Raw genomic sequence first — 19,515 nt, forward strand, 5'->3', positions numbered from 1 at the left:
ACTGAAGATAACAAAAACAAAAAAGAAGAGAACGGGCTGAAAAGTTTGACACATATTACGACAGGGGGAAACCATTGTTGATTGGATGGTGGAAGGACTCTGAAAGCCACTGTGTGTAGATCTACACACATACTGTGGAAACAACTGTGAAGTGCACGCCAGAGTGTAGCTCCCGTGTAAAGAAAGAATCGCAGCGGCAGACATACATGGGGAGGACAAAAATCTGGAAACCCCAAAAACACTGCACATTACCGTGCCTAATACTGAGCAGAAAGCTGTTGGCAGTTAAAGAAGCTTCCAGTCGTCTCAGAATGGGTAAATAATGGTTCAGTATGGTCTTAAAGGGTATCTTATACCATTCTTCCTGAAAACTACTGGTAAGTTCAGGTTCAGTATTATTGAGATCTCGTGACTGTGGCAGCCAGGGGAGATGTAACATTCATCCTTGTGTTCTCAAAACCAGTCCTGTACGATGCGAGAGGTACGAAAAGGGGCCTTGGAACATAGCATCACCATTGCGGAACAAGCAGTGCACCATGGGATGGACCTGATCAGCCAAAATGGTCACATAACGCTTGCCAGTAATGCGACCTCGCAAAGCCTGTGGTTTACGGAATACCGCGGCATGGCTACCCAAATCATCACCGAAACCCCCCTATATTTCATTCATGGGATGTAAACTTGGTCAAACGTTGGAAACAATGTAAAACAAGACTCATCCGACCAAATGACTTTTCGATACCGTTCCACCACATGCGTCTTCAAACCAAACTGCGTCCATTCCGAGCATCGCCTCAGTTTCAGTTGTGCAACTGGATTCGTGATTTCCTGTCAGAAAAGTCACAGTTCGTAGTAATAGACGGAAAGTCATCGAGTAAATCATAAGCAATATCAGGCGTTCCCCAAGGAAGTGTTATAGGCCCTCTATCGTTCCTGATCTATGTTGACGACACAGGAGACAATCTGAGTAGGCGTCTTAGATTGTTTGCAGATGATGCTGTCATTTACCGTCTTGTAAAGTCATCAGATGATCAAAACGACTTGCAAAATGATTTAGATAAGATATCTGTATGGTGCGAAAAGTGGCAATTGACCCTGAATAGGGAAAAGTGTGAAGTTATTCACAGGAGTACTAAAAGAAATCAGCTAAATTTCGATTACGCGATAAGTCACACAAATCTGAAGGCTGGAAATTCAACTAAATACTTAGGGATTACAATTACAAATAACCTAATTTGAAACGATCACATAGATAATGTTGAGGGTAGAGCAAACCAAAGACTGCGATTCATTGGCAAAACACTTAGATGATGCAACAGGTCTACTAAAGAGACTGCTTACACCACGCTTGTCCGCCCTGTTCTGGAGTATTGCTGTGCGGTGTGGGATCCGTATCAGGTGGGACTGACGGATAACTTCGAAAAAGTTCAAAGAAGGGCGGCTCGTTTTGTATTATCGCGAAATAGGGGAGATAGTGTCACAGACATGATACGTGAATTGGAGTGGCAATCATTAAAACAAAGGCGTTTCTCGTTGCGACAGGATCTTCTCATGAAATTCAAATCACCAGTTTCCTCCTCCGATTGCAAAAACGTTCTGTTGCCACCCACCTACAGAGGGAGAAATGATAATTACGATAAAATAAGAGAAATCAGAGCTCGCACAGGAAAATTTAAGTGCTCGTTTTTCCCGCGTGCCGTTCGAGAGTGGAACGGTAGAGAGACAGCTTGAAGGTGGTTCATTGAACCCGCTGCCAGTCACTTTATTGTGAATAGCCGAATAATCACGTAGATGTAGATGTTATATTGCTCCATAGTCCAGGTTTTATGGCTTAGACACCAAATTTTTCTCTTTCGCGTATTTGCATCACCGATGAGTGGTTTTGGAATTCCATGCTCGTGGCGCTCTCTTCGTGTAGTTTTGGTACTGACAGGGCTCGCGAGTACGACACTCAGTTCTGCGATGACTACTGCAGATGTCATCCTCCAAGCCAAGTAGCTAAGAGTACCGAAGGCACTTCGTTAATATTGAAGGATTCAGGAGTTCGCTGAAATAACGAGTGTAGCTGTCAAACGACAGGGCTGGAGAACACCGCTAAACCGATAGAAAATAATTAACTATGAGGAATCGCAGAACTGTTACTGATTTGAGGAGCGTGGTAACTCCTAATTCCGCAAAAAGATGAAAAGAATAAAGAGACCCGGTTTGGCAGGTGTCTGTCGTTCCTGGCGCCCCAGATGACAGACACGAGGCAGTTTGCGTGGAAAGCGTTGTATTCCTGTAGATGTCAGCAGCTGCTGCTTCTGCTGGCGCCATCCATCACGCCTCGGCAGCGCAAATATACAGAGGCAGGGCCGCGTGAGGGCAACACCGCACGGCGTGGGACGCGGTCACCGGCTGGTCGCTACCTGCTGTGTCGCGAGGCGCCACACTGAGGGGCGCGTTCGGTTCAGCGGTGTATCGACTGACATATTACGCGAGAATCACTTTTAAAGCTCATTTCCTTTTAATCTCCACGGGTCAACACTCTGTAACGTTGTTGCTTTAATTTGCTATGGAAGCGGTGCTGATAGGCAATAAAAGCGGGTTAAAAACTGTGAGCTGTCTGGGGAAGTTAACCTTGCATTACTCCGCAACTGTTTCACCAGGTATCCAGTCTAGCTTACCAAATTCCCAACCAGACTAACATTAATTATAATCTTTTGATAGTCATACGACAACCGGTGAGATATATATATATATATATATATATATATATATATATATATATATATATATAAAGAGAATTGAAATAAAAAGAAATAAATCAGTTTATATTTGGAAATTTATTTTTAACATTGATCAATGAAATTTCAGCATATTAAACTTGGTTCATAACTAAACTGGTGCCTTATTTAGGATTGTGAAAACGTGAGAGTGTAATCTTACGGAACACATCAAATATGGAGCCAAGATTGGGAGACTGCATACAACACTGCATTCATAAAATAACACACGAAGAACGTTGAAACATATGCAATAGGATATTAACCACAACCAACCGATTCAATTTTCACCCAAAGAAGATACGTTCGTAGCACAATCCTGTCCGTCATGTAATTACCACACACTAGTATACTAAATTCATACTAACTCTCTGTGAAATCTTCCCGAAAAGAATAGCTGAGGGCTTCTTTGATGATTACACCACATTCTTCACGTGGTCAACTTGGTTTACACAAAGAGTGTAACTCCACAATAATTTTGATAATTAGAATAAATTAGATAGAAAAGCAATTTACAAAAGAAAAACCTCGAACTGATTACTATCGTCTTACTATTAACCTGATGGGTCAAACCATTGTATATGCACGTGGTACTGGTCTCACAAAGTACACCCCACGTGGGTTGAACATAAAGAAAAGTTGCTATATTGAAAAATATTGTCAAGACGAGACGTTATAATCTCCCGCACATTCGCATTTAAGATTGATGATCTTAGTTAGAGTTACTGATCAACACGTGGTTCCACTTTACTCACAAAGTAGTGACAAAGCAACTACCGGAATATATTCTGAACTTCACACTCGAATTACACTGCGTTGCAATTTAAGATAACATTAGATATTTTAGAGCTAAACCTGAAATAAAGGTGATTAAATTTTCAGTTAGGCTGAACTTAAGAAATCCATTGTCCTACGGACTTAGCAGACACGCGCTTAGCCGGAGATTTTACCACTTCAGACGCTCGCCACGGACAGACTGACCTGCGCTCCTACCGAGCGTGCTTCCCAAATACAAAACGGAAGTGACCACAGAGGCAGCTTCCTATACCAACATGACAAGAGACGGACAGTACCATACTAAGGATAGGAACCCCTTTGCTTTTAGAAAGCGTAGCTACCTCTTCCGACGTTGGTCCTACTGTTCTCTAGCAGACAGGCTTGTCTGCTACCATCCAGCATGCAACTAGAAATACATTTGCTCATTCATCCTCTCACACAGAAGGGAAGGGGGATGACAGTATCTTATCATATACAGTATATAAAAGAAAGCGGATGTAGGTTCCGTATGAGACTGTGTGACATGAATTACATATAAACTGTGTTTTAAAGTGTAGTAGTGTGACAGATCGTTCTTGTTTATGTGTAAAAGTAACACGTTCCACTGCTCAGTCTCCTCCCAGATAGTCAGAAACACCACAGTAAATTTAGAAGAGGAATTTATGCCGTAAATGACAACAGATTTCAGAAATTAACATGAAAGGAATCCAACAGAGACCTTTCAACTCTCTGATCAAAAGTGACCGGACACACCTATGCAATGCGAAAATCGGGCACTAGACGTAACGAGAGGTGCACCCGTCAATACACTCATGTGGCAAAAGTCATGGGAAACCTCTTAATGTCGTGGCGGGGCGCCTTTTGCCCGGCGTATTGCAGCAAATCGATGAGGCATGGACTCAACATGTCGTTGCAAGTCCCTGCAGGATAATATTGAGCCATGCTGTTTCTATAGCCGTCCATAACTGCGAAAGTCTTGCTGGTACAGGATTATGTCCCACGTGTGTCATACGTCTGTACGCGAGATTTCCACACTCATAAACATCCCTAGGTCCACTGTTTCCGATGTGATAGTGAAGTGGAAACGTGAAGGGACACGTACGGCACAAAAGCGTACAAGTCGACCTCGTCTGTTGACTGACAGTGACCGCCGGCAGTTGAAGAGGGTCATAATGTGTAGTAGGCAGACATCTATCCAGACCACCACACAGGAACTCCGAAATGCATCAGGATCCACTGCAAGTACTATGACATTTAGGCGGGAGGTGAGAAAACTTGGATTTCATGGTCGAGCGGCTCCTCATGAGCCACATATCACGCCGGTAAATGCCAAACGATGCCTCGCTTGTTGTAAGGAGCGTAAACATTGGACGATTCAACAGTGAAAAACGTTGTGTGGAGTGACGAATCACGGTACATAATGTGGTGATCCGATGGCAGGGTGGGGGTATGGCGAATGCCCGGTGAACTTCATCTGCCAGCGCGTGTAGTGCCAACAGTAAAATCCGGAGGCGGTGGTGTTCTGGTGTGGAGGGGGCTTGCACCCCTTGTTGTTTTGCGTGCCACTATCACAACATAGACCTACATTGATGTTTTAAGGACTTTCTTGCTTCCCACTATTGAAGAGCAATTCGGGGTGAGCGATAGCATCTTTCAACACGATCGAGCACTTGCTCATAATGCACGACCTGTAATGGACTGGCCTGCACAGAGTCCTGATCTGAATACTACAAAACACCTTTGGAATGTTTTGGAACGCCGACTTCGTGCCAGGGCTCACCGACCGACATCGATACTTCTCCTCAGTTCAGCACTCCTTGAATAATGGGCTACCATTCCCCAAGAAACCTTCCAGTACCTGATTGAGCGCATCCCTGCGAGAGTGGAAGCTGTCATCAAGGCTAAGGGTGGGCCAACACCATACTGAATTCCAGCATTACCGATGGAGGGCACCACGAGCTTGCAAGTCATTTTCAGCCAGGTGTCCGGATACTTTTGATCACACATTGTAATTCCCTCGAATTTTCCAGATTGTTCTTCAAACAAATCGTTAACAATTGTCACCTGGTGACACGACGCATTGTCACCCCTAAAAATTACATTGTTATTTGGGAAAATGAAGTCCCCGAATGGCTGCAGACAGTCTCAAAGTAGCCGAACGTAAACATTTCCAGTCAATGATAGGTTCAGTTGGACCAAAGGACCCAGTCCATTCCATTTAAACACAGCCCGTACCTATATGGGGTCACCACGAGTTTCCACAGTGCTTTGTTTATTTGGGTTCATGGCTTCGTAGGATCTGCAGCACACACGAACCCTACCATCAGCTCTTACCAACTGAATTTGGGACTCGTTTGACCAGGCCACAGTTTCCAGGCATCTATGATCCAAACGATATGGTCATGAGCCCTGGAGAGGTGCTGCAGGCGATTTCGCGCTGCTAGCAAAGGCACTCGCATCAGTCGTCTGCTCCCGTAGCCCATCAACGCCAAATTTCGCCGCACTGTCCTAATGTATACGTTCGTCGTACGTCCCACATTGGTTTCTTCTCTGCTATCACTGACAATCCTACGCAAAAGCCGCTGCTGTCGCTCGTTAAGTGAAGTCTGTCGGCCAATACGTTGTCCGTGGTGAGAGGTAATGCCTGCAATCTGGTATTCTCGTCACACTCTTGACACTATGCATCTAGGTGAACTCCCTACCGATTTCCGAAATGGAGTGTCCCATACATCTAGCTCCAACTACCGTTCCGCTTTCAAAGTCTGTTGATTCCCGTCGTTCGTCCATAATCGCGTCGGCAACCTGACAGTCCTTTTATGCTTTGCGTGAGTGATCTGTGTATGTGCTTTGAGCTATCACATAACTTTTGTTACCTCAGTGTATACTACGAGGCAGGGATTATTACGTTGTAAGTAAATAAGCAGTAACAGCAGAATGGATCATTCAAGAAAGCCCAATGACATCGACTGTGGAGTATCGTTGAACGCGATTTGAGTAACAGATTAACAGGGTATATTTCAAACACTTATAAAGCTGGCGAAGTCGATTGTTGGTGACTTGGACCAATGCACCACAGCTGTCACAATGACTGTCAGTAGGCAATTAAGAAGAATGGAGTGCAATGTTCCATCAGTTCCTTATAAGCCAAAACTTTCTGTAGTCAGTGCTAAGCTATTCTTGAGATGGTGTAAAGAGCGGTGTCATTGGAGAGTGGATGACTGGGAACGAATTGATCAATCGCGCTGTACCCTGTGATGATCCGATGGAAGAATTTGGAATTGATAAGTCCCTGTAGAAGGGTACCTAACATCACGTGTAGTGCCTAGAGTGAATTACAAAGGATATAGTGTTACAACATGGTGTGATTTTAGTGACTATGGTGCAATCCCCTTGTTGCGCTTAAGAAAGCGATGAATGCGGAGGGATAGAAACGCATTTTAAGAATTGTGCACCGTATACAGTAGAAGATTTTGTAGACGACGATAGTTTGTATCAACATGATAATGCACCCCGCCATAAAACAGCAACTATGACGTAGTGGTTTGTGGACAACAAGGCTACTCTAATGGACTGCTCTGTCCAGAGTCCCGACCTGAACCAATGGAACACCTTCGGGTTGAATTAGGAAGTCCACTTCCCTCCAGTGTCCAGCATAACTGTTGCTCATCAGTGTGGGATCCGTACCAGGTCGGGTTGACGGAGGAGATAGAGAAGATCCAAAGAAGAGCGGCGCATTTCGTCCCAGGGTTATTTGGTAAGCGTGATGGCATTTACGGAGATGTTTAGCAAACTCAAGTGGCAGACTCTGCAAGAGAGGCGCTCTGCATCGCGGTGTAGCATGCTGTCCAGGTTTCGAGAGGGTGCGTTTCTGGATGAGGTATCGAATATATTGCTTCCCCCTACTTATACCTCCCGAGAACATCACGAATGTAAAACAAGAGAGATTCGAGCGCGCACGGAGGCTTTCCGGCAGTCGTTCTTCCCGCGAACTATACGCGACTGGAACAGGAAAGGGAGGTAATGCAGTGGCACGCAAAGTGCCCTCCGCCACACACCGTTGGGTGGCTTGCGGAGTATAGATGTAGATGTAGAACTACCTCTGCCATCCCTCCACAGAGATTCAGGCACCTCATTGAAAGTGTCCCCAGTCGAGCTGAAGTCGTCATAAAGGCGAAGGATGGACACACCCGTCATTAATGTCCTCTAACTGATGTCCATATACTTTCGATAACGTAGTGTATAATAATTTTCTCAAGGAAAATGCAAGAGTAGGACCAGAGTCACCATTAAGTGACACATTAAGTGTGACACTAGATACACCTTAATACATAGTGTTGGGTCCCACTTCACACGATCACTAGATCGATTGAGTTGAAAGTAACAATAGGAACGCAGACACAGAAACGAAAGTACCAAACGATTTATATTAGTCCAGAAGTTTCCGTGATCGTTGTTACTGAAGTCAAAATCTTCTAGGTTGTTAGACCGCTTCATGTTCCTCTTCAGTTTCTTCTTACACGATCCTAAAGAGGGGACGAAACGTTGATGGTGTATTTCCACATGAAGTATGAGGTATGTTATACAGGGTGGTCCAATGATCGTGACCGGGCCAAATATCTCACGAAATAAGCATCAAACGATAAAACTACGAAGAAGGAAACTCGTCTAGCTTGAAGGGGGAAACCAGATGGCGCTGACATAGGTCAAACGGATATCAACTGCGTTTTTTTTAAAATAGGAACCTTTATTATTTATTACATTTTCGTGTAATACGTAAAGAAATATGAATATTTTTGGACCACTTTTTTCGCTTTGTGATAGATAGCGCTCTAATAGTCACAAACATTTAAGTACGTGCTATCATTGTAACATTCCGCCAGTGCGGACGGTATTTGCTTCGTGATACACTACCCGTGTTAAAATGGACCGTTTACCTATTGCGGAAAACGTCGATATCGCGTTGATGTATGGCTGTTGTGATCAAAATGCCCAACGGGCGTCTGCTATGTATGCTGCTCAGTATCCTGGACGACATCATCCAAGTGACCGGACCTTTTGCCGGATAGTTACGTTATTTAAGAAAACAGGAAGTGTTCAGCCACATGTGAAATGTCAACCACCTGCAACAAATAATGATGCCCAAGTAGGTAACATACGAGGAGTGTTCAATAAGTAATGCAACACATTTTTTCCTGAAAGCAGGTTGGTTTTAATCAGATTTCCAATACACCATATTATTCATCACTATTTCGGCTACAAAACCCTATTTTTCAACATAATCTTCGTTCAATGCGACGGCCTTACGGCACCTTACTACACTACTGGCCATTAAAATTGCTACACGATGAAGATGACGTGCTACAGACGCAAAATTTAACCGACAGGAAGAAGATGCTGTGATATGCAAATGATTAGCTTTTCAGAGCATTCACACAAGATTGGCGCCGGTGGCGACACCTACAACCTGCTGACATAAGGAAAGTTTCCAACCAATTTCTCATACACAAACAGCAGCTGACCGGCGTTGCCTGGTAAAACGTTGCTGTGATGTCTCGTGTACCATGACGTTTCCGACTTTGATAAAGGTCGGATTGTAGCCTATCGCGATTGCGGTTTATCGTATCGCGACATTGCTGCTCGCGTTGGTCGAGATCCAATGACTGTTAGCAGAATATGGAATCGGTGGGTTCAGGAGCGTAATACGGAACGCCGTGCTGGATCCCAACTGACTCGTATCACTAGCAGTCGAGATAACAGGCATCTTATCCGCATGGCTGTAACGGATCGTGCAGCCACGTCTCGATCCATGAGTCAACAGACGGGGACGTTTGCGAGACAACAACCATCTGCACGAACAGTTCGACGACGTTTTTCGGATGAATCCAGGTTCTGTTTACAGCATCATGATGGTCGCATCCGTGTTTGGTGACATCGCGGTGAACGCACATTGGAAGCGTGTATTCGCCATCGCCATACTGGCGTATCACCCGCCGTGATGATATGGGGTGCCATTGGTTACACGTCTCGGTTACCTCTTGCTCCCATTGACAGCACTTTGAACAGTCGACGTTATATTTCACATGTGTTACGACCCGTGTCTCTACCCTTCATTCGATCCCTGCGAAACCCTACATTTCAGCAGGATAATGAACGACGGCATGTTGCAGGTCCTGTACGGGCCTTTCTGGATACAGAAAATGTTTGACTGCTGACGTGGCCAGCACATTCTCCAGATCTCTCTCCAACAGAAAACGTCTGTAGCCGAGCAACTGGCTCGGCACAATACGCCAGTCACTACTCTTGATGAACTGTGGTATCGAATTGAAGTTCTATGGGCAGCTGTACCTGTACACGCCATCCAAGCTCTGTTTGAGTCAATGCCCAGGTGTATCAAGGCCGTTATTACGGCCAGAGGTGGTTGTTCTGGGTACTGATTCCTCAGGATCTATGCACCCAAATTGCGTGAAAATGTAATCACATGTCAGTTCTAGTATAATATATTTGTCCAATGAATACCCGTTTATCATCTGCATTTCTTCTTGGTGTAGCAGTTTTAATGGCCAGTAGTGTATGAGGGCCTTTGTGCCCATATGGAACCACTCTTCTGATTGGCCTCCCCATCATCCAAGAATTGTTTCTAGCGGAGTGCATCCTTCATTGGGCTTCATTCGCTGCCCTATATGGTATTTTGTTCGGCGGCTAGGAACCCAACGGACATACGCCTTTGAGTACCCCAACATGTGAATGAGGGTGTCAGCAGACCCACAGAGACGTCCAGTTGTGCAGCGAGGTTTTTGAGTGTGATCCGTCTATCACCTCGAATGAGAGTGCCCCCAGGTTACGACACCGCAGCTGTGTGCGGCCGGGCGGCACGTGGGCAACAGTTCAGGTTTGTGCGGCCTTGTTGCAATGATGACAGACGCCTCGCTCATCGACTTACCGTGATTTTTTGTTGACTGTTAGGTCTCCATAAACATTCCGCAAGCACCTATGAGCATATAGGATGCTCTGGTTTTCCGCCAAATGAAACTCAGTGACAGCTCTCTGGTTGGAACGCACATCCGTTGCAGACGACATATTAAAGGCTACGTGTAGCGCCTCAACTATCATACCTTCAGGAAACTGTAGGGACCGAATCGACAATATTCCACGATGTCCCACAAGCAATTCCACATTTTTTCAACCAAAATTAGCTGAGAAAAAGAAATAAGTTGCCTTACTTATAGAACGCGCCTCGCAGAAGCCCCTTCTTCAATAAACTAACTTTGATCAGCGTGTTTTACCTTTTATACAGAAACGCGGATAGTGATGGTCATGATGGTCATCATGCTGAAGATCAGATTATTTCCGAGGTGTGGTGTCACAGCCAGACACCACACGTCCTAGGTGGTAACTTAAATCGGCCGCGGTCCTGTAGTACATGTCGGACCCGCGTGTCGCCACTGTGTGATCGCAAACCTAGCGCCACCACAAGGCAGGTCTCGAGAGACTGACTCGAACTCACCCCAGTTGTACGGACGACATAGCTAGCGACTAGACGTACAAAGCCTTTCTCTCTCATTAGCCGAGAGACAGAATAGCCTTCAGCTAAGTTAATGGCTACGGACTAGCTAGGCGCCATTAGCCTTACAGTGATTGTAATCAGAGTCTCACTTGTGTTCACCATAGAGATGTACAACAAGGATAAATAAAGTTAAGTATTATATCAGCTACATACTTTTCTTCATAGCACTAATTACGTATCCTGTTCCAGTACTTCACGCCAGTCTGCGTTAGTCATAGCGTGCCTTAAGCCACCTCTATCTGCAAGGTGTTGGCCCAGCTGCCGACACATCACGAGGTAAGCAGGAATAAAATCTTAACTTTGGAGCACCTTATAGACTCTGTAAACCTTAGACGCAGAATATTCGTTGCTTTCGCAAACCCTCATTGTTTGATTAGTCTGATAAGCTGCTAGAGTATGCTTTAACTGTAGGGCAAGCAATAAGCGTGTTTGCACACACACACACACACACACACACACACACACACACACACACACACACACACATACACATAGACGCACACGCACGCACACCAGTACAAATTCGCAATCACAAGTCGACGTTTCGGTTCCTCGAGTTTGTTTTCTGAGATGTAAGAAAAAGAAATCCAGTTTAATTTGCCAGACGTTTGTCTTCAAAGCAGTGTGATTGCCTAGGAGCCTGCAGCAGTAACGCAAGCAAGAATAAGCACTACGGCCTTAAAACTAGTCCCCTTGGATCGCTAAAGTCACTGGTCCTACTTCGAGGTTTATTGCCGAGTCTCTTCGCGTCAATTGCATTCGTTCAACTATCGAAAAACAATTCGCAGATTTAAATGGTGTTTTATTTTGAGGACAATGAAGGCCGCTTGAATTTAGATTAGGTGGACCAGAGTTACGTAGCTTTTTCATGAAAACTAAAAAGCATGGATGCTTTCTTAGGGTGTTGGTTCATCAGAGCACCTGATATTGGGCAATCGGTGTACTGGCGGAATATTGTGCCCGCTGGGAACTTAAAACGAGGCAAATTTTACGCTGAGGAAGATTGAAGACTCATGTTTTATCAGCAAGGCGAGAAGATGCGGAAAAATGGTCGCTCTTCAGAAGGCACAGCCCCCTAGATTGTTTTGAATCTTTATGAATACCGCCTTATTTTGACGTTCGCGCAGGTTGCCCATTGCATCATTCTCAGTGCAGCCAGCAGCCAGAAGTTACAGGTAGCATTCCAGAAACTAGACGTAAAAGACAACCAACGACTCAAATTCTTGCATAGTTACGGAACAGAATCGTTCCTACTTCTCTGTGCCAAATAAGTGAACTCTAATAAATTACGAGAATTTTGTGCAGAAGCGTTCATTCGGATCTACTAGCAACTAAAATCGATAGCTATAGATTTTCACATCAAATTTCTGAAGGCCTTATGTAACCCACATTACTGACAAATATACGGGGGACGTTCGGTGAGTAATTCATTACAAGGTTTTCGCGGCCTGTTGCAGTTGAAAAAATGCGGAATTTTTGGGGGTATTCCCGCTTCAGCCCCTATAGTTGCATGATGTTCCGATAGGTGGCGACGTTATACGTAAGCTTCAAAATGATGTCTATAACAGATGTGCCCTCCAACGAGAGAACTGTCACTGAATCCTTCGGCGAAAAACCAGAGCATCGTAGATATTCATAGGCGCTCAGAATGTCTACTGAGATCTTGCAGCGACCTGGTCGGTCGCTTGTAGCTGTGACTCACCGCGATGCTGGAACATGTGGACATAATCATTCGAAGTGTTCGACAGATCACAGTCAAATACCTCACTGCTTAACTGGACGTTTCTGTTGGTAGTGGTGGCATACTCGTCTACCAGCCAGGGTACTCAAAGCTGTGTTCCCGGTGGGTTCCTCGCCCCCTATCCACCGTAGCGAAAAGTGGGAACGCAGTCGCATATAGTAATAATAAATAGCCTCAGGCTGCATTTTACAGTGCTACAAGTTTTCTTGCATGATCGATTTCGAGACTTCATGCCTCATACTCAGATACACATCTAATCGAAGATTACATGTCAATTTCCACAGCTCACACAGTCTGTCAACAACCGGAATACCGGTAACCACGCAGTATTTCCGGAACTCCATGCAGGGGACGCTACACGGCGGGGCAAGAGACAAACACCGGTGTAATATCGCTTGCATGGCATTGCGGACGTAAGTCGTGGTTACCGGTATTTTGGTTGTTGACAGCCTGTATGACCTGCGGAAATAGATACGTAATCTTCGATAAGATGTGTGCAAAGGCGTATCTGAGGATGAGGCAACAAAACACCAAAACTGCAGCCTGAGGCTATTTTAGTTTTTTTTTACTTTCTTTCCTTGATTACTAAAATACCTCGCTCGGCAACACATCTTTCGAAAGTTGAGTATCGCGGTGCATTTGCAATGAACAAGCTTCGGAAACGACGGCTTTCGCAATTACTTGGCTCTGAGCACTATGGGACTCAACTGCTGAGGTCATTAGTCCCCTAGAACTTAGAACTAGTTAAACCTAACTAACCTAAGGACATCACAAACATCCATGCCCGAGGCAGGATTCGAACCTGCGACCGTAGCGGTCTTGCGGTTCCAGACTGCAGCGCCTTTAACCGCACGGCCACTTCGGCCGGCTCGCAATTACTTAATTCGTAACTAATATGAAGTCTAGAGTTTCTACCTCCTACAAAATTCACGTGAAAATTTTGAAACTCATGTTTGGTATAATCCCGACAGTATCTATTAACATATCATGGGTTAGTTATTAATTACTATAAGGGCCATAGACACATTTCTCCTTGCAACAGGAGAAATTTTAGAGTCTGGAAAAGTTTCTTACTTGAAAAGTGGCAAGCACAACGCTTCACGCAGCTGAAATAGCAATTTAGTGAAGCCAACAGGTGTGTTACTGGTGGGCGCAGCTCACCTCACTAGATGTCAAAGGCTAACTTCTTTTAACCGGACTATATAAGTTTTTTTTATAACTTTGGCAAACACTCAGTTCCAGTTCAAGAGTCCTGGCTATAAGGAAATTGTGGTCACAGAACATGAGACTTGAGACTGGTGGCTAAAGGCACCACTTTACCGGCGGAGCCCCACACAGTTAGCGCTCGTCTGGACCAGAGAGAAGTCGCTGCCAAGAAGGGGAAGCGGGCACGAGACGAGGCTCATTTTGCTGTTACAGCGTAATTGTGAGTGACGGGCTGCTCCCCGGTACTAATTAACTTTTCATTCCTACGCTCTGCTGTTTATCGCACTAACGCGAGTACACTCCAAACCACCGGGGAAAAGAGTCCTCCCGAAAATGATTCCTCTCCGTCACCTCGCTTGGTGCGACCTTAAGGCCACAATCTCTCTTCTCCATGTCGGCCAAATACTGGTGATGAGATGTTCTTCCACCGACAGGCCTCGAACCGGTGACCTCCTAGTCGAACGCTATCGCACAGGCAAGCATTACTGCTGCGGAGGCTTGTATTAAGGGATGTACAGTGAAGGCTTTCACGACCTTATGTCATAGTTGCTAGTGAGTCCTCCGGGTTGTATGACCGATGTCCAAAAAAATTTTCGTCCATAACGTTTCGTCCGTAGCTGCGCTGGACATCTTCGGAGCTGCTCCTGGCGACACTGAGTCTTGCCGACTCGTGGGTCGGACGTCGGAAAGCGACATAAATACTGCGTAAAATGAGCGTGCTCGAGTTTAAGCATGATGAGCAGAAAAGAAAAAGTCTCGAAACTAAGTGATATACAGACAGTGACAGGCGAAGATCAACAGTTAAGTTTTATCTCTGGCAAAGATTATGTCTGCTGATCACGTGTAAACGTGATCACGCCCATTTTATACAGTATTTATGTCGCTCTCCGACGTCTGACTCATCAGTCGGCAAGATAGCGTCACCAGGAGCACCACCGATGATGCACAGCGCAGCTCTGGACGAAATTTCAGGGACTGAAAAGTTTCCTGGACCAGAGCCATACAACCTGGAAGACTCGCCAGGCATTAAGGGTTCGCTTAGTCACAGATATTGACTCGTCTTTAGGCCACTCCATGTGGTGCGTTTCAGCATGACAATGTCCGGCCACATGTGGCGAGGACGGTACAATACTTTTGCGAAGAAGACCTACACATTCGCCTAATATTTCACCTATCCAACGTGTATGGAATATGATTTTTCGGCAGCTTGTCAGTCACTGTTATCAAGCAGCCACTGTTGATGTTTACAAGTAAACCGTGTCGACGGATATGCGCCAGAACATATGCGGACCACGTTGAAATACAGTGATTGCAGCACATGACGGCTTTACACCATATAATTCTCAAACTCAGAGATCATATACACAGTGTTTCATAATTAATAGCGTAAACTGATGTGGGTGAAAGTATGTGATAACACAAGCATAAACGTTCCAGTACACACGAGTCTTCAAACGAGCCACTAAGATGTGTTATCCAGATTCTAAACAACACTTACCTTTCCTGGTTTTTCTGTTGCAGTTTTCTGATTTGCTCATCAACTTGTAAAACACTTTTTGAATATCTCGTACGTATAACAGCAATTATAGTGAGAAAAAGGACTGCCTGAAGGGTCTCTCCTGGTGAAAGCGCCCTGGGCGCTGGTATGAATTGTGAAATTTTTGTAACATTTGTTATAACATCTCGTATTTCTACAATTGTCGTATTTGAGACGAAACCATCTAGGAGTTTTAAAATTAGTTTTCATTTTACCCTGAGCTGAAAGATACTTCATGTTTATATCTCATACAGAGGGTGTAAAGAACTATGAATAAAAAATTTTAGTGTGTTAAAGGAGAACGTCTTTTTTATTTGACAAAAATTTCACAAGTGCACCGTTTCCGCACTAGCAGTTCATAAAGGTAGTGATGTTTAGAGACAGTTTTCACTGCTTTGTGATGAATAATGCTTTAGAACAACAACAATAATAATAATAGTCCCATACTCAGAGAATGAGCATAGCCGGAGAAGATACAGGAATCCTGCTCCACTGCTCATGGCAAGGTGTATTGTGGGTATTGAACCGGGGACCTGGTTTCACCAGACAACGCCGGTCATCTGCTGTTTGTGTATGAGAAATCGGTTGGAAACCTTCCTCATGTCAGCACGTTGTAGGTGTCGTCACCGGCGCCAACCTTGTGTGAATGGTCTGAAAAGCTAATCACTTGCATATCACAGCATCTTCTTCCTGTCGGTTAAATTTTGCGTCTGTAGCACGTCATTTTCATGGTGTAGCAATTTTAATGGCCAGTAGTGTAGTACTGAGGGCTTGCATGGAACATGAACAGAGAATAAGGAAGGAGGAGTAAGGTGGAAGCAGAAAATATGAATTAAATTGTACTTGGGGCTTGCGTGGAACATAAATATACATGTATAAATACGTTTGGGAGATGCGGAACACGGCCTGTGTGCATAAAATGGTTCAAATGGCTCTGAGCACTATGGGACCTAACTTCTGAGGTCATAAGTCCCCTAGAACTTAGAACTTCTTCAACCTAACCTAAGGATATCACACACATCCATACCCGAGGCAGGATTCGAACCTGCGACCGTAGCGGTCGCGCGGTTTCAGACTGTAGCGCGTAGAACAGCTCGGCCACGCCGGCCGGCTTGTCTGCATCGTTCAGTTAGTTTATAATGAGATAAGCATGTCCCACTGCTCAGTTTTCTCGTAGGCTGGGCCAAGAAACGAATCGATAATTCGAGGTGCCAATATTAAGAGGAAATAACATTAAATCCGAGAAAGATTACATGAAAAGTTTTTGACAGAAACGTTTCACTGTGAAATCTACCAGTTTCCCCTCTGTCTGGACTAAGGATCCTGTTTCACGAGAACGTTCATCAGGGCTATGAAGAGTGCCGTGGTTTGCTATCCTCCTTCCTGAAAATATTTTGCGCACAGGTACCTTGTTGCTCAGCTGCTGGATTGTGGATTCCCATAAATGAGATGCACGTCAGCTAACTCGGTTATTGTGTTGTCAGCCATCGAGAACTTGTAATTGTTAGTAGAAACTTTTTGTAAACGTAACATAACAGAAACAACAACAATGTAATTGTTTATCCAGATACTTGATCACTGCTGCAGTAATGAAAACTTACCCTTCGTAGCCATTAGATGCAATAATGTTTGAAATCAGGTTCCAATGTCAACGTGTTGCATACGAAGCAGCCGAAGAAATTGTGGACATCGGTTGTACAAAAGTCCAGCGCGAAATACTTCAAGGACCCCTAGCAGGAAAACGGCGCTCCTGCCACGTTTATGTAATCTGATAGAAGTGTGACTTTTTTTATCTCCCAGAATTAATGGCGTAAACATATACAGTTGAAAGTACACGATACTAGGAGCAAAAAAGTCTCAGTAATTGCGATATGACTGCGACTTTGCAGTTACCAGCCACTAATGACGTGATTCTGAGTAAACACAGCATGCTGGTCCATGGTGTGGTCTTTATTTTTTGAGACGAGGGGTAGTAAACAGACTAGATACGACGGTACAGCACACAGTCAGAGTGCCACTCATGTCAGCTGTTTGTGGAGCGTCAGTTGTGCAGTTGTGTTGCACGATTGCTGGCAGTAACATGGAATATTACAGTAATGAGGAATATGCGGATATTCATTTCGTGTATGTAGGGCTAACGCCAATGCACAGGAGGATGCACGCTTGTATCAAGAAAATACCCTTCCCGAAGGCAACCCAAGAATCTAACGTTTGCAAGGGTGCATCAACGCCACCGAGAAACTGGGGGATTTGCACGTGCTGCTGGACTTGGTGTGTCTGCACGAATTCAATCTGTGCTTGAAGACGTGATGCTGCAAATAGTCGGACACACTCCAGCAATATCGACAAGGAGACTTGCCACACAAATTCCTGGAATGAGCGTCGTCATGCAATGTATCCGTACCACCTCCAAAGAGTTCAGTACCTTAGTTAAGCGGACTTTGATCCTAGATTTGTAAGGTGGCTGTAATTTCGCTCCTTACAAGAACTCATCCTCATACTTTGCTGTGATCTACAAACACAATTAGGTATCATTTGATAGGTTGTTCATCGTATACCGGGTGATCAAAAAGTCAGTATAAATTTGAAAACTTAATAAACCACGGAATAATGTAGATAGAGAGGTAAAAATTGACACACGTGCTTGGAATGAAATGGGGTTTTATTAGAACCACCGCATATTGCTAGACGCGTGAAAGATCTCTTGCGCGCGTCGTTTGGTGATGATCGTGTGCCCAGCCGCCACTTTCGTCATGCTTGGCCTCCCAGGTCCCCAGACATCAGTCCGTGCGATTATTGGCTTTGGGGTTACCTGAAGTCGCAAGTGTATCGTGATCGACCGACATCTCTAGGGATGCTGAAGGACAACATCCGACGCCAATGCCTCACCATAACTCCGGACATTCTTTACAGTGCTGTTCACAGCATTACTCCTCGACTACAGCTATTGTTGAGGAATGATGGTGGCCATATTGAGCATTTTCTGTAAAGAACATCACCTTTGCTTTGTCTTACTTTGTTACGCTAATTATTGCTATTCTGATCAGATGAAGCGCAATCTGTCGGACAGGTTTTGAACGTTTGTATTTTTTTATTTTATTTTTTATTTTTTATTTTTTATTTATTTATTTATTTATTTTTTTGTTCTAATAAAATCCCATGTCATTCCAAGCATGTGTGTCAATTTGTACCTCTCTATCTACATTATTCCGTGATTTATTCAGTTTTCAAATTTATACTGACTTTTTGATCACCCGGTATATGAATATATAAAGGAAACTGACATTCTCAAGTATGTCTTGTAAGTAATTGTTAACGCTTATTGCATGATAAAACGGCGTAATGAATGATTGGCTATACTAGTAGAGGTGGGAACGCCAGTCGAGATGAAGCGGCAAGCAGAACTCAAGCTCTGGGTGGAAGGCCCGCACAGGTCTTTGTCCTGCTTAAACACAGGAAGTTGCTAGATGAACGTTGTGGCACCTGAGCTCTGGAGCACAATAGGGTGACGGCTGGCCGCTATTGTAGTAAGGGCCGGAAGGATAACCGGGTAATACTTCCGAACGCTGAAAATCTTGGACGCAGGTGAGAGGAACGAAGAAGCGGCACCTCGGAAACCAAGCAGGCTGGATTATTTCCAAGGATTTTTACTCACAGTATAGGTTTTTCCTCGCAAACTTTCCACGCTGGACGACAAAAGACTAAAACATGGTTGGTCGGCGTTCAGAAGAATCTGTAGAGATGGAGAATATTTCGTAGTTTCGGGAATATGATTCGTTTTCGGAATTACGATGGTGGGGAGCCAAGCCTTGCTGGGAAGCAAGCGCTGGAGAGACGTTGTCTCCCGTTGTGAGCGCCCCTGTGTGACGGTCGCTCGATATCAGCTTTTGTTGGTACAGACGGACTTGCTGTCTTTGCCCTCAGT

General features: G+C 44.7%; 1 protein-coding gene across 1 annotated transcript in view; it reads left to right on the forward strand.

The window, feature by feature from the left end:
• The window catches only part of LOC126245547 (calcium release-activated calcium channel protein 1-like), a 537,065-nt gene that overhangs the window by 186,179 nt on the left and 331,371 nt on the right, over nucleotides 1-19,515 (forward strand). The gene's annotated exons all lie outside the window — the stretch shown is intronic.

The sequence above is a fragment of the Schistocerca nitens genome, chromosome 1 (genome assembly GCF_023898315.1).
Source record: "Schistocerca nitens isolate TAMUIC-IGC-003100 chromosome 1, iqSchNite1.1, whole genome shotgun sequence".
NCBI classification, from domain to species: Eukaryota; Metazoa; Arthropoda; class Insecta; order Orthoptera; family Acrididae; genus Schistocerca; species Schistocerca nitens.